Source organism: Dysidea avara, chromosome 15 (genome assembly GCF_963678975.1).
Source record: "Dysidea avara chromosome 15, odDysAvar1.4, whole genome shotgun sequence".
Lineage (NCBI taxonomy): Eukaryota > Metazoa > Porifera > Demospongiae > Dictyoceratida > Dysideidae > Dysidea > Dysidea avara.
Window position 1 is genome coordinate 11396152 of NC_089286.1, and position 12883 is coordinate 11409034.

The 12883-nt window shown below is 39.2% G+C and overlaps 1 long non-coding RNA gene across 1 annotated transcript; it reads left to right on the forward strand.

Annotated features, from left to right (window-relative positions):
• Positions 1-1596: 1596 nt before the first annotated feature.
• LOC136245559 (uncharacterized) lies at positions 1597-7148 on the forward strand. The gene is made up of 4 exons (XR_010695931.1): positions 1597-1735; positions 2831-2900; positions 4786-4888; positions 6822-7148. It is a non-coding gene; the product is annotated as an uncharacterized lncRNA (long non-coding RNA).
• Positions 7149-12883: the final 5735 nt, after the last annotated feature.

The following is a 12883-nucleotide window of genomic DNA, read 5'->3' on the forward strand; positions in this document are numbered from 1 at the left end:
CTTGTTGCTACAGTAGGTATTAAAATGTTCCCATTTTGTTCCGTTGCATTGGCTGGAGAATGGCATCAAAATGGCAGTGGAATGACAAAATGCTGCTCAAATGGTGCCAGAACACCATCAAAATGACAGTGAAATGTCGTGCAATAAAATGGAACTGCTTTGAATGTTTACTGGATGTACACCGGCTTAGAGCTAGACGAGGAACAAGGAGGAAAGGTGGAAGTTGGCCTTTCTACAATGTTTCAAACCAGCAATGATGTCCCATTGCTTTCTTTGGTTGTGACCAACAGAACAGATTATAACTAGTTTTCATTGACATTTTCTTCTTAGTTTTTTAGATGCTCTTCAACTGCTCTATTAGAGTGGCTGACTGTTCTATCAATCTTTTTTTTAGCAGAAAGTAGTCAGGTATCCTTGACTGATTCAGTAGGTAATTGGGCAGTCTTCAAGCTAATTGGTCTGTAAAATGTCTGCTATAATCTGAGGTGGACCAAACCATCATTGCCACCAGTTTAATAGATTTCAACACTTGCATGTGAAGTCATAGAAATTAAAACATACCATACTAGTAGTTTATCCAAATGTGACCAGGTGGGGGCCAGACTGGCTACACTACAAAGAGACTTGTTTGTTATTACTGACCTTCACCTTCCTTTCTACAAAGGGGTTGTATTAACATCCAACATGTTTACAACACCATTACATAACATGTTGACACTATGGGATGTAGTACAATCTCCTTGTAGTTGTGCATATACTGATCATGGGATGAGAAGAGGTGTCAGGAATGACAAATATGTCAGCTAGCTTTTGGTACCCACCTGGTAAGATTGTTGATTGGTAAACAAGTTATTAACTCCTCTTACACATAGCTAGAATTGTACACAGTAAACACCATACCAAATTCTAGTATTCACATTTCAACAAACATCATTCTCAAACACATAACAATAGTACAAATACCATCTATATCACGCAAAAACTCGCAAAAGCTGCCAAAATGCAATTCATCGCAGGCCACCTATTGTCCTTAAACAGAATAACCAGTTCTGTTTAAGGACTTCAGAGGCAGCCTGTACACAAAATAACTAACCACATACTAAACAGTAGACCAGGAAGTGATGAGGCTGCAAGTTGCCACGACGACACTGTTTGGTTCTAGTCGACACCTATCAATGCTCCACCAATATATTTTCGGAGCACGCTCCTCCTTTGATGTTTTCTCTAGGGTGCCACCACTAATCGAGTTAGTAAAAGTGGAGTGGTCACTAAGGCATTTGGCCTGTCTTTTTTCTTGGCCTTTAGTTGTACAGTACGTGCTTTCATGTGCTGGTTAGCAAGTCGACACCTATAAACCCACACGCTGTTAACACAGATAGAAGGACGACAACATTACCTATTCTCGCATCTACGCCTCGTACCAATGACATCTATTCTGTGTTCTTGTTCCTCTGCCGGTTGTGAGAATCCAGCAGATTTCATCCTGTTCGTCTGACGCACTCACTCGTCACCCTCTTTGTCTACAGCAAGCTGAGACACCGTGCTGAGAGATGCTCAACAGTCACGGTGGAAAGGTGCGCATGCGTTTGAGTTCACGTGATCGTTGATTACAATCACGTTCGAGAGTTGCTGAGGTGGCGAACACATTTTAGTTCAGGTACAGGGGTAGCTCAAGGCGGTAGCTTGGCTGTTTGAAGCGTAGTTTTATGTCTACTGTCCGTGTCACACTCATCAGGTAAAGAAATTCGTTGCACTGTATACAGTATGATGGTCAGGGCCAAACCATAGATAATGTTGCTGTCAGACCTTCAGTGCTGGTCACTGTAAAGCATTAATACAATACAATACAATATACCCCCCTGGATTGGAAACTGCGCCGCGCACCCATAGACTTTGTACAATAACCAGTGTCCTTAGGCTGGTTTCGCGCCTCAACAAATTTAATCCTATTGCATGAACGACTTTATTTTGTAACGAGAATGACTTGTGGTGTTGTTATGATAATTGTTCTGGTTAGTTGGACCACTTCACGTCACATATATATATATATTATATATTTGTTAATGTACAAACTCAATCATGAGTATATTCGTACATATGTAGTTAGCTACTTATTTACAAATTTATATAATTGTTAAATAAATCAAGAGATGGAGCTTGGATAATATGATCATCTAGTTGGTTCCATAAGTTTACTTGGTCGGAAGGCCTTACAATGGCCGATTACATGCTTTTTTGGAAGCACATTCTTGGCTAAACCATAGATCCTTTTGTATAAAGGATCTGGCTAAACTAAGTGCTGTAGGTAGAAAAAGAAAGTATCACAAGGTTAACTATGCTATAAAGAATTGCTTCGGCTAAATAATATGCCTTCCCATAACTTCTTTGGTAGGTTTTGAGATGGTATTTTTTGGCAAAATTGGAAGCACATTCTCTCTGTGATTCTAAACAGTATCGCTACACAATTTATACTACGAAGTCATCAAATAATGCTCCATGGTATGGTCTGAGTGCGAAAGGCGTAGCGTACAGGGTTTTGGTGTTTTCCTTGAATGTGTCCAAACCAGCTGATCTTGCATTCAGTTTCGTTTCTATCGTTCACACAATAAAGAGCCAATTTGCCTCGAAACTCGCTGTTGGCTTCCAAAACATCTTGAGAAAGAACTTTGTACCAGTGGTGAGTCTTGTTTCGCCCAGAGAAACTTGTCTTGTTATTGAAGGGGGTACGAAACCAGCCTGTAACCAGGGGTGCTTACTAGTTTCCAATCCAGTTCGGTATATTATCTATGGCCAAACCAAACTAGTCGCTTGAATGCATTTGTTTTTATAGACCGCAGCGTGGGCTACGGATTGTATTAGTCCTGGATACATCAGATTAGGAGGCGCGCTAAATCATGCATGTAAGAAAACCTGCATACTGTTTCGTGTGGTGTGTTTGTTGTGAACAATGTGCATGTGAGTAGTACCGTCTTTTGTACAATTCTGTGTATGCTTTAGATGCCATCATGAATAATAGACACCCCTACCATGCATCTATGATGCCATAGGCAAGTGTACATATTTGTCTTCCTAGTTAACACCATGAAGGCAAAATCACCCCCCACCGGCAAAGCCTAGTCTGGCGCTGCTGGCCCTTTTATGTTGCTTGCTTTTTGATTAGTTGGACGGTGCTTGCTGTTAAAAGGTCTGTCACAACCACATACTAAACTTGTGCTTGCTGCCACTGGTCACAGAACCAATCAAATTGCAGTATTTTAAAAATAACTTAAATTTTTAGTGCATGACGAGTGAACCATAGACACTATTGTCTGAAGGGTAAATTATTTACGGTGACTATGTATGGTCCTACTGGAGTTCGCCATTGTAAACTGAGTAAAGCTTGGTTATAGTCGAGACTGAAACCTGAACAAATGGAATTTTGCTTCTGAACCTCACATCAAGATTCAAAACCACGATTCTTGATTAAATTCTAGTTACACAAGTTTAGTATGTGGTTCTTTTTACAGTAAGTATTGTCCAACCAATCAGTAGTGTAAAAGGGTCGGCTGCACCAGACTACACAAAGCCATTCAATAAACCTCAAATTCATTGTGGGTCATTAAGACAATGGTCATTGTGAAAATCCTATGGGTGTGATCTTGTATACCGTATAGCCGGAAATTTTCGAGGGACGAAACTTTCACAAGTGATGGTAGCTTCATGAAAATGTAATCGTGAAATGTTCCAGTTTATAGAACGTTATACACATAGCTTTCTAGACTTTCGTGAATTTAAAAACGTGAAAATCATATTTTGCACAGTTTCGCGAAAGTTTCATCCTTTTCCACTATACGGTACATAATTGCTTCTAATGTATTTAGATCACTCCCATAAGGGAAAGGAGATGTAGTGGAAACAACGGAATAGGTGGAAACAGTAGAATAGTTGTTTACAGATTATATGGACAGCGTTAGAACACCTACAGTGTACTACCAGTTAGCTACTGTTATGCATAGCTATAAATGCACCTACATAGAAATCACCACGTGCATGGTCTTTGTAGTGCCAATTTTGTCTTCTTGAAACTTAACATCATCCTTGGCGATCAATTCTTAGACTGTAGTCTTATCTTGAACCTCATCCATAATCACCTTCCAATGTACACACTGTAATATGAAGTGTATGTTACTAAAAGTGCCTTATAAGTAGGGCGCTTATGCTTAAAAATCTAAAAGCGTCACCCCCGAGAAAATAGTGTCTAGCCACATGAAACTAAGCCTGACCATTCAACACCAATTCTGCAATTCAAAATATGGTTAGTCACATAAGCTGAAGAACATTTTAGAATACTCTTACACATGTTTGGTAACTACAGTATAAGGCGTTTCTAGTAGCATGCGGAGGAGGGCGGACACGTATTAAGCACTGTAAATTATTGCTTTAATTGCATAGTTCCACTTGTTATTTCACGTGAGCCTCAATAGACCCAATACAAATCTAGTGAACGGTGGAGTTGGATGGGGTTTACTGGGTAACTGAATTGGGTTTGGTGTAAGTTTTAAGATAGTATGTTTGGTTTTTTAAAAACCCTATGACGATATTAATCATGTATATAGTGTGCAATTACCTCAGCCCTTCACATGCTATACAAAGCAGCAATAAACACTGTGTGGTAATTCCTGTCGTAAGCTTTGTGTTCTTCAGCACATTATAAACGAACCATTTGTGTAATATATTTTAGCAGCGCTTATATAGTGTCCGCTCTCCTCTGAATAGCATGCACTTCAAAATACTGTTTGTTAATAGGAGGATCTGGAGGTGATAATTGATAAGATTACAGGATTGCCACAGATGTATTAAGCTGCAGAAGACAGATTCAGCGCTACAAAGACCATGTACTTTAATGGTGGTGAGTTCTATTTGTAGCTATGTGCAACATTAACTAGTAGTAGCTAACTGGTAGTGGGTGTTCTAAGGCTGTCCATAATCTGTAAACGACAATTCCTACTATTTCCGCCATTCCGCTAAATATGCTTTTCCCACCCATAGAATACCCCACACACCACAGTAACAGTTGTATATAGTTCACAGGGACGTGCCCACAATGGTCGGCAGTGGTCGGGACCAACCACCACTCAGATAAAATAGCCACCACTCAACTAAAAATAACCACCACTATTACTCACCATTCAGTACAAATGCACCACTAACTTTTGTAATTATAGCCATCCTAAACCTCAAGTCTGTTTTATAGCCACCACTATTCTAAACCTGGGCACATCCCTGAGTTCACTAAATTTGAGGGTTATTCATTAAATTGAGGTGTAAACTGACTTATTGTGAGGTGTGTGTTCTTGAGGGTGTCAAGTAGGTATAAAAGCTTGTGGTGATGTGTGTGACATGTGTTGTAAACACACTGAGTTATCATACAGTACAGTACGATAGTACTATTTAGAAGAACTGGGCTTTTTCAGCTAAAAAATTCACTCTAAAATCAGCCTCAATTTCCCTTCATGACAATTTCGTGGTATTGGTTGGCCCAAAAGTGTCTTCAGACCAACCTCAAACCCTTCCAGTAAGATTTTATGGAATTTTCAAAAATTCCTATTTAACAGAATTTTATTCTGACTAGCTGATGCCTTCAGCCAAGCTTAATTCGACAATGGAAATAGTTGATTTTTTCACTGTTTGACGTTGCTTCATCTCAATATGTGCCTGTTTACCAACCGCAATATGTACAGTACACTCATCACAGACTTTCCTTTGTACCCAGTCCTTTTCGCTGAAACACAAGGTGTTAATTTATTCACAGCAGGACATCATATAGTGGCTTCCCGCTAACAATTTATTCACAAACGCATTGAGGCTACAGAATTAAAGATTTTCGAACTCCCCATGAGTAAGTGAATAAGATGGTGTATAGGTTTAATTGATTTGAGTCTTGCTCTCTGAGTAATGGCTCGATTAAAACTAGTGTTGCACCGATATGCATTTTTTTCATATTTACCGATACCAATTTTTTGTCTATTCCAGTAACCGATATGTGATATTAACCGATATTCTTCAATTCTTCAGGAGAGGAGAAGCAGAAAATCACGTGTGTAAATTGAAATGATAAACTAATAAATGTAATTAATTGCGTGGGCGGTCAGCCTTTACAATGTTTGCTAGAGTTTTGCCGCTAACCCCTTTCATGAAAGAAGCCAAGTATAGATAAGTTCACACATTTCTATTAGCGCAAGGCAGCGTTATTATTAATACGTGGTAGGCTGCATGGTTGGCAAGCTTGAAGTTGGCCTAGTACAGAATTGTTATTAGTTACTGCGCATATGAGTGTAAGAACCGACATGGAAAGCGTAAAGGACTTGGTTTCTTAGGGTTCCTTCTACACAAACGGAAAGGGGATGGAAATGGGTGGTGGCGATGAAGAGGAAGGCGTGGCAGCTGAACGAGCATTTGCGTATTTGTGGTGACCATTTTATATCAGGTACGTTTGCTCTGTTAAGAGTAGATAAGTTTTCAATGGACATGAATCTTATTTCAGTTATCAATAAGTAACAGGGTTGTTAGACTTGTGTGCATTGTATTAGGGTAGCTAGTGATTGTTTTATTAGAGTATTTCGAACATATCATCATTGCGTGCATTTACACGTGCAGTGGTGAGTGTATTAGGTATGGAATTCAATGGTAGAGTTGTGTAAATGAGTTGACCTTGGTCTGAGCTTTTTGGTAGGTCGTTAGAATCTCAGCTGTACTATTATTTTATTTACTGATTTTAGCCTGCTATAATCTGGTAGAATATCTAGGTAAGCATGTTTTATTAGAAATTTTGTACCTTTTAGGTATGCCAGTGGACAACCCTCTTCATACTGACTATGCTCCAAGTATCTTTTCTCACAAACCTGTCCCCTTACTGAAACAAAAGCAAGAAAGAGCAATGAAGAGAAGGCAATTGAAAATTGACAAACAAGTGTTCGAGAGTTCGCATTCATGTCGAACGAGTTATTGAGGAAACGAAAAATAAGTACACGATACTTCAAGGCACTATACCTGTAAATTGTTTAAAACACAAAGCAGATACAGAATTAGCCAATGTAGATGAAATATTACTGTAATAACATGTGCAGCTCTCACCAATTTGTCGCCATCTGCTATACCAACATAAACTCACTGTCAGAGTTGGGATAGTTACTTCAGAAAAGTAACTAGTTACAAGTTACTAGTTACATTTGTTACATGTAACTTACTTTTGTAGAAGTAATAAAGTACTTTAGTTACTAGTTACTTTCAATAATGTGTTTTAAATTATTAATTGATATGTTAATGATGAATAACAATGGAAAATTACAATCAGTTCAAAAAAGTCCATCCATTAGTCTACCAATGTGTATGTAAAATCTAGTTATCTAAGTACTCTTTATTATACCTCATAAGCAGTAATTTTTCAAACCGTTCATCTACTAATCTGTTGCATTTGGGTGATAATACTAATCCTCCAAGGCAGAAGAGTCTTTCAACAGGTGCACTAGAAGGCAGTGCTGTGTTGTACAACAGGAAAAGCCTTTTCACAAGAGGATATTTGTGGAGATTATCAATGCTCCTTGCATTAGCCAAATAGTCATTGGCTTCTATGTCGACATTACTTTCTGGTGTAGACTCAGAATTTGATTTGAAATCATAGAAGTCATCCTTTTTGCTTCTTGTCGATGTTACCATTTCATCCTGTGAGTCTTGTACAACTGTTACTGCAATGTCAGCAGCAAGGGATCTCATTTCTTGAAGAAGCATCTGCTTATATAAATTCTTTGTGTTCTAGGACTCCACCCATTTATGCTTAAACTTAGGCAATGTTACTGCTGCTAAAACAGCACTATCATTTTGAAATACATTTTCAAAACGATATCTGATGGCATCCTCTATAGCCCCAGCAAGCCCACAGGTCATGGAAGAGAGGTCAGGCTAAAGAACTACCACCTTTTTGATAATTGTCTCTAGCGTTGACAAAAGAGTACTGAAAAAGCAGTTGTCTTCCCCTTGTAAAATGTCAAGCCCTCTTGAAAGAGGTTTTAAAACAATGACGTACTCTTTCAAAAACTTTAGCTCACGTTCACTAAAACACTAGCCCCAGTTTGGTGCAGAGATCATTGAACTCTGCTAAAGAATTGTCAGTAACTCGAACTACTGCATCATAATATGAGTTCCACCTTGTGGCAGTAGGTACAATGAGCTTCCTCTTGACCACTTCTTGCACGGCATCAGATGCCACAGTCGATCTGCTGGCTCTGTTCCACAAAGCTGAGCTTTTAGCAAATGAACTCTGGTAAACACCTTTAGATGTTGAGGAAGATGACAGGAATTTATCAGCATCTTTGCTTGCAATGAGGTTAAGAGTGTGTGCAGCACCTATAATGTGGTGGCAATTCATATTGCACCTGGGTGAGATCATCAGTATTATATAATTTTGTTTCTTCGGAGTCAAATGTTAACAATTCATCAACATTTTCAAAAGCTGTATCATCCTCTGTTTCTTCTTCTGGATCCTCCAGGGGTGCAGCTGCAGAATCAGAAGAATCTGAATATACTGTGAATGCTTTCACAAAGTTTGACCCAATATCTGTTATGGTAGCACATACTTTCCCAGTAAGACTATAGCTTGCATGAACTTGCTCTATCTTGCAAGCCAAAACATCATAAGTATGCCTCCCCATCATTCTTGCACATGCTATGGCCGCTTTGCATCTCTTTAAGGTGTGAGGGTCAATCCAATGGACACTCATCCCCAAATAGTTTTGGTGGTGTGCCGTCCATACATCAACAGTAGTCGAAACAATATCAACTGTTTCCAATGTCTTTTTGACTTTGCTGACCATTGAATCATAAACTGTATCAGTAAAAGATTTTCTGCCAGGTAATTGGGTTGGACAGATACTGCCTAAAAGCTGGGATTCCACGGTCGACAAAGATTGCATGTTTTCTATTACATACTCTGCAAGCAAGCTTTGTAGCTTATTGGAAGGAATGGAATACCTACTCAACATTGCTGGTAAAGTGCACTGCCTCTTTGGATCACCATTATTATTATTATTGCTATCACCATCGGCCTCCAATCTTCGTTTCTACTGCTCAGGTTTTTAAACTTATTTTGCTATCAATGTTGTATTCTTGTGTATAGATGTCAGATGTTTCTTGAGATTTGAAGTTGTGTTCTTAGCAGACGACAGCGTTTTATTTCCAGCACACAAAGTACAACGGACCTTAAAATTCTTTGCATCTTCACTCGGGAAAACAAAATAATGTCTGTATTTCTATCCGTAAAAAAGCTGTCCCTGTCCCTTCTACTTCGCTGCTAGAAGCATCGCTAGAATCCCGTGTAGAATTCGAAGCACCACTGTTATCTCCCATAGTTTCCACGAAGTTACCCACGCTCAAACACGAGGTCTAACACGTGGTAGATCATGAGATAGTAAGGTGTGCATTAGTAGGGTCCGCAACGTGAAATTTCGACCTCCGAGAATCAACTACCAAACCACCCACAAATGCTAGGCTAGGTGCCACTTAGAAAATTCCAGATTGGCGTTATTTTTCATTAACGTCTTGTCGTGCAAATCGGCGAATATGCTTACAAATTGCGAGATTTTTTGCTATATCTTCAAGGAAATGTCTTTTAAAGCTACAATATGTGCTCTCAACCTTTCTTACTAAGTGTACTCTAAACTAAAACCATCAGTGGCTACATTGTCTGGAGCAATTTCCAGCCGCAGCATCGCGAAAATGAAATTTCGGACTCGAAAAAAGTTTCGATGCCACTGGAGCACACAGTAGCGATGCCAAAGTAACCCTCCCAGGTCAAACTGGTCTGGCATGGGTCCAACTACCACCACACCAAATATCATCGAATTCCAAAATTGTTTGCCATCTGGCTGAGCTCAACGGCTATCAAAAATTCATCAAAAATACTGATTTCATTCACTGACGGGAACTTTTGCTAGCCATATGTGCTACTTTATTTCTCAAAAACTTACTAGACCCATAGCCAGTAGCTTTCATTCATAGGGTTGGTCTGGCAGCTTTTCTAGCGACCACAAAAACTGCCAAATGCCGATATCCACGAATTTTGCCGATGTTGACCAATTTACAATGCGTTAAAGAAATTTTACACACCAAACGTGATGCTTTGCCTCTCTAAAGTCATGCTGCATCCTTGTTTAGTTATATTCGTCCATAGGGTAGCACTGGCGGCTCTCTAATCGAGGCCAAAATCCATCAAATTGCCCATCTCACCATTTGTCATCAGTTTTAGGAAGTTTTACATGTCAAATATGTTGGTTTACCTCTCTACATCCTTGCTGGACCATGTAATCACCTTCACCTGTGTAGGCAGCTTTCTTCAGTCTCTTCAAAATGCCAGAGCACACCAAATGGGCGCAACCATCAATACCAGTTAATGCTTAGCTATTTTGTTTCATTGGTTCCATGCAAAAATGACAGGAAAACCAGCAGAAATGTAATAGAGCGCAAATGGAGTTAGTTTAGCTCTAAATAAACTACATGTTTATACAAATGATCACCGAAATGCAAATTCCGATTATCAAAAACCACAATCGAAATTTCCATTCGTGTAGAGTTCCGAAGGGTGGATATTCAAAACTAGACCATAGATAATATACCTACTGACAGTAGGTATATTATCTATGACTAGACTAACTCCAGTTGGGTTATGTAATATTTCTGCTGGATTTTCGTGGAATCAATGAAACAAAATAAGCAGTAAGTGGTGTTGATGGTTGCGCCGAGGCCCAATTGGCATGCTCTGACATTTTCAAGAGGCTGAAGAAAGGTGCCTACACAGACGAAGGTGATTGAAACGTCCAGTAAAGATGTAGAAAGGTAAACCAGCACGTTTGACTTGTAAAACTTCCTAAAACTGATGACAAATGGTGAGATGGGCGTTTTGATGGATTTTGGCCTCGATAAGAGAACTGCCATTGCCACCCTATGGACGAATATAACTAAACAAGGATGCAGCATGACTTTAGAGAGGCAAAGCATCATGTTTGGTGTGCAAAATTTCTTTAACGCATTGTAAATTGGTCGATATTGGCAAAATTCGTAGATATCGGCATTTGGCGGTTTTTGAGGTCGCTTGAAGAGCTGCCAGACCAATCCTATGAATGAAAGCTCCAGGCTATGGGTCTAGCAAGCTTTTGAGAAGTAAACTAGCACATCCGGCTAGCAAAAGTTCCCGTCAGTGAATGAAATCGGCATTTTTGACAAATTTTTGACAGCCGTCGAGCTCAGCCAGATGGCAAACAATTTTGGAATTCGATGATATTTGGTGTGGTAGTAGTTGGGCCCATGCCAGACCAGTTTGACCTGGGAGGGTTACTTTGGTATCGCTACTGTGTGCTCCAGTGGCATCGAAACTTTTTTCGAGTCCGAAATTTCATTTTCGCGATGCTGCGGCTGGAAATTGCTCCAGACAATGCAGCCACTGATGGTTTTAGTTTAGAGTACAGTTAGTAAGAAAGGTTGAGAGCACTTATTGTAGCTTTAAAAGACACTTCCTTGAAGATATAGCAAAATATCTCGTAATTTGTAAGCATATTCGCCGATTTGTACGACAAGACGTTAATAAAAAATAACGCCAATCTGGAATTTTCTAAGTGGTACCTAGCCTAGCATTTGTGAGTGGTTTGGTAGTTGATTCTCGGAGGTCGAAATTTCACGTTGCGGACCCTAGCATTAGCAAGAATAATTTTGTTTATTATTGAAGTCATGAAAGTCGCCATCCTGCTATATAGCTGCACCTGAACCTGCTGGATTTTGAGTGCACAAAGGCTATTGAAATCCTGTGTGTAACTTCGCTCTGAATTATTGCTGACGTAAGGTAAGCAATTGTATTGTACATTATGCGAGGGCGACATTACGAGCTTCCTTGAGTAGTAGATTTACTAGTCAGTTGTTGTAACAATGTTAGTTTACGTAACTTTGTAACTGCATTATTTAACAACCAGCATTACTTTGGTTACGTTACTTTACAGTCTCAACTATTGTATCTAGTTACTAATGCGTTACTATTGTAACTTAGTTACTATTTCAACAAGTAATTTTAGTTACAAACTACTAGTTACAAGCTATGTAACGCGTTATATTACTTAGTTACTTAAAAAATAATATATCATGTAACGGCGTTACAATTGTAACGCGTTATCCCAACTCTGCTCACTGCACAGTTGTTATGTATCATACGTATACAAGATTATTCATTAGTAGCAACACTTTTACATTGTTCACTACAATACCAGTTACCACACGGTTTACGTGTTAATTGGATACACTTAAAATGAAACCACTCTCCATTGGAGCATGTACTATTGTCACAGGCAATCATTTTACCAAATTCATTGCAGCAGTACACAGAACTAGTCTCATCTGAAGTAGAAGTTTTCGGTTCAGAAGCTGCTGAAGCTGTAAAATCCCCTTTCAACAGGAGTGGTAGGAGTACATCTCTGAAAAAAGATTCAAGTGATAGCTTTATCCTATCAAAAACGTCTTGATCCACACGGGTCAAAGTGCACACCAACAGGAGTCCAGCAAACAAAATCACAATAATTTCTATTAGTGATACTCATTTGTCCTTGCATGTGTAGGTAATAATCATGAGTATGTGAGAGTTGCATTTTCCCTCACCACTTGGCTGCAGATAAAACTTATCATCTATATATTCATTTGGATCTAGGAGTCTATGTGTACAAGGACATTTTATTTCTACCAAACCATCTACACAACATTTGCATGACACCAATCCATCTGGTGAGGCTCCAAGATGTGGAAATGCTGGGTTGATGAATAGCCCAGCACATTCAAATGTAAACTCATCATGGAGGGCCTACATCTTATGAAC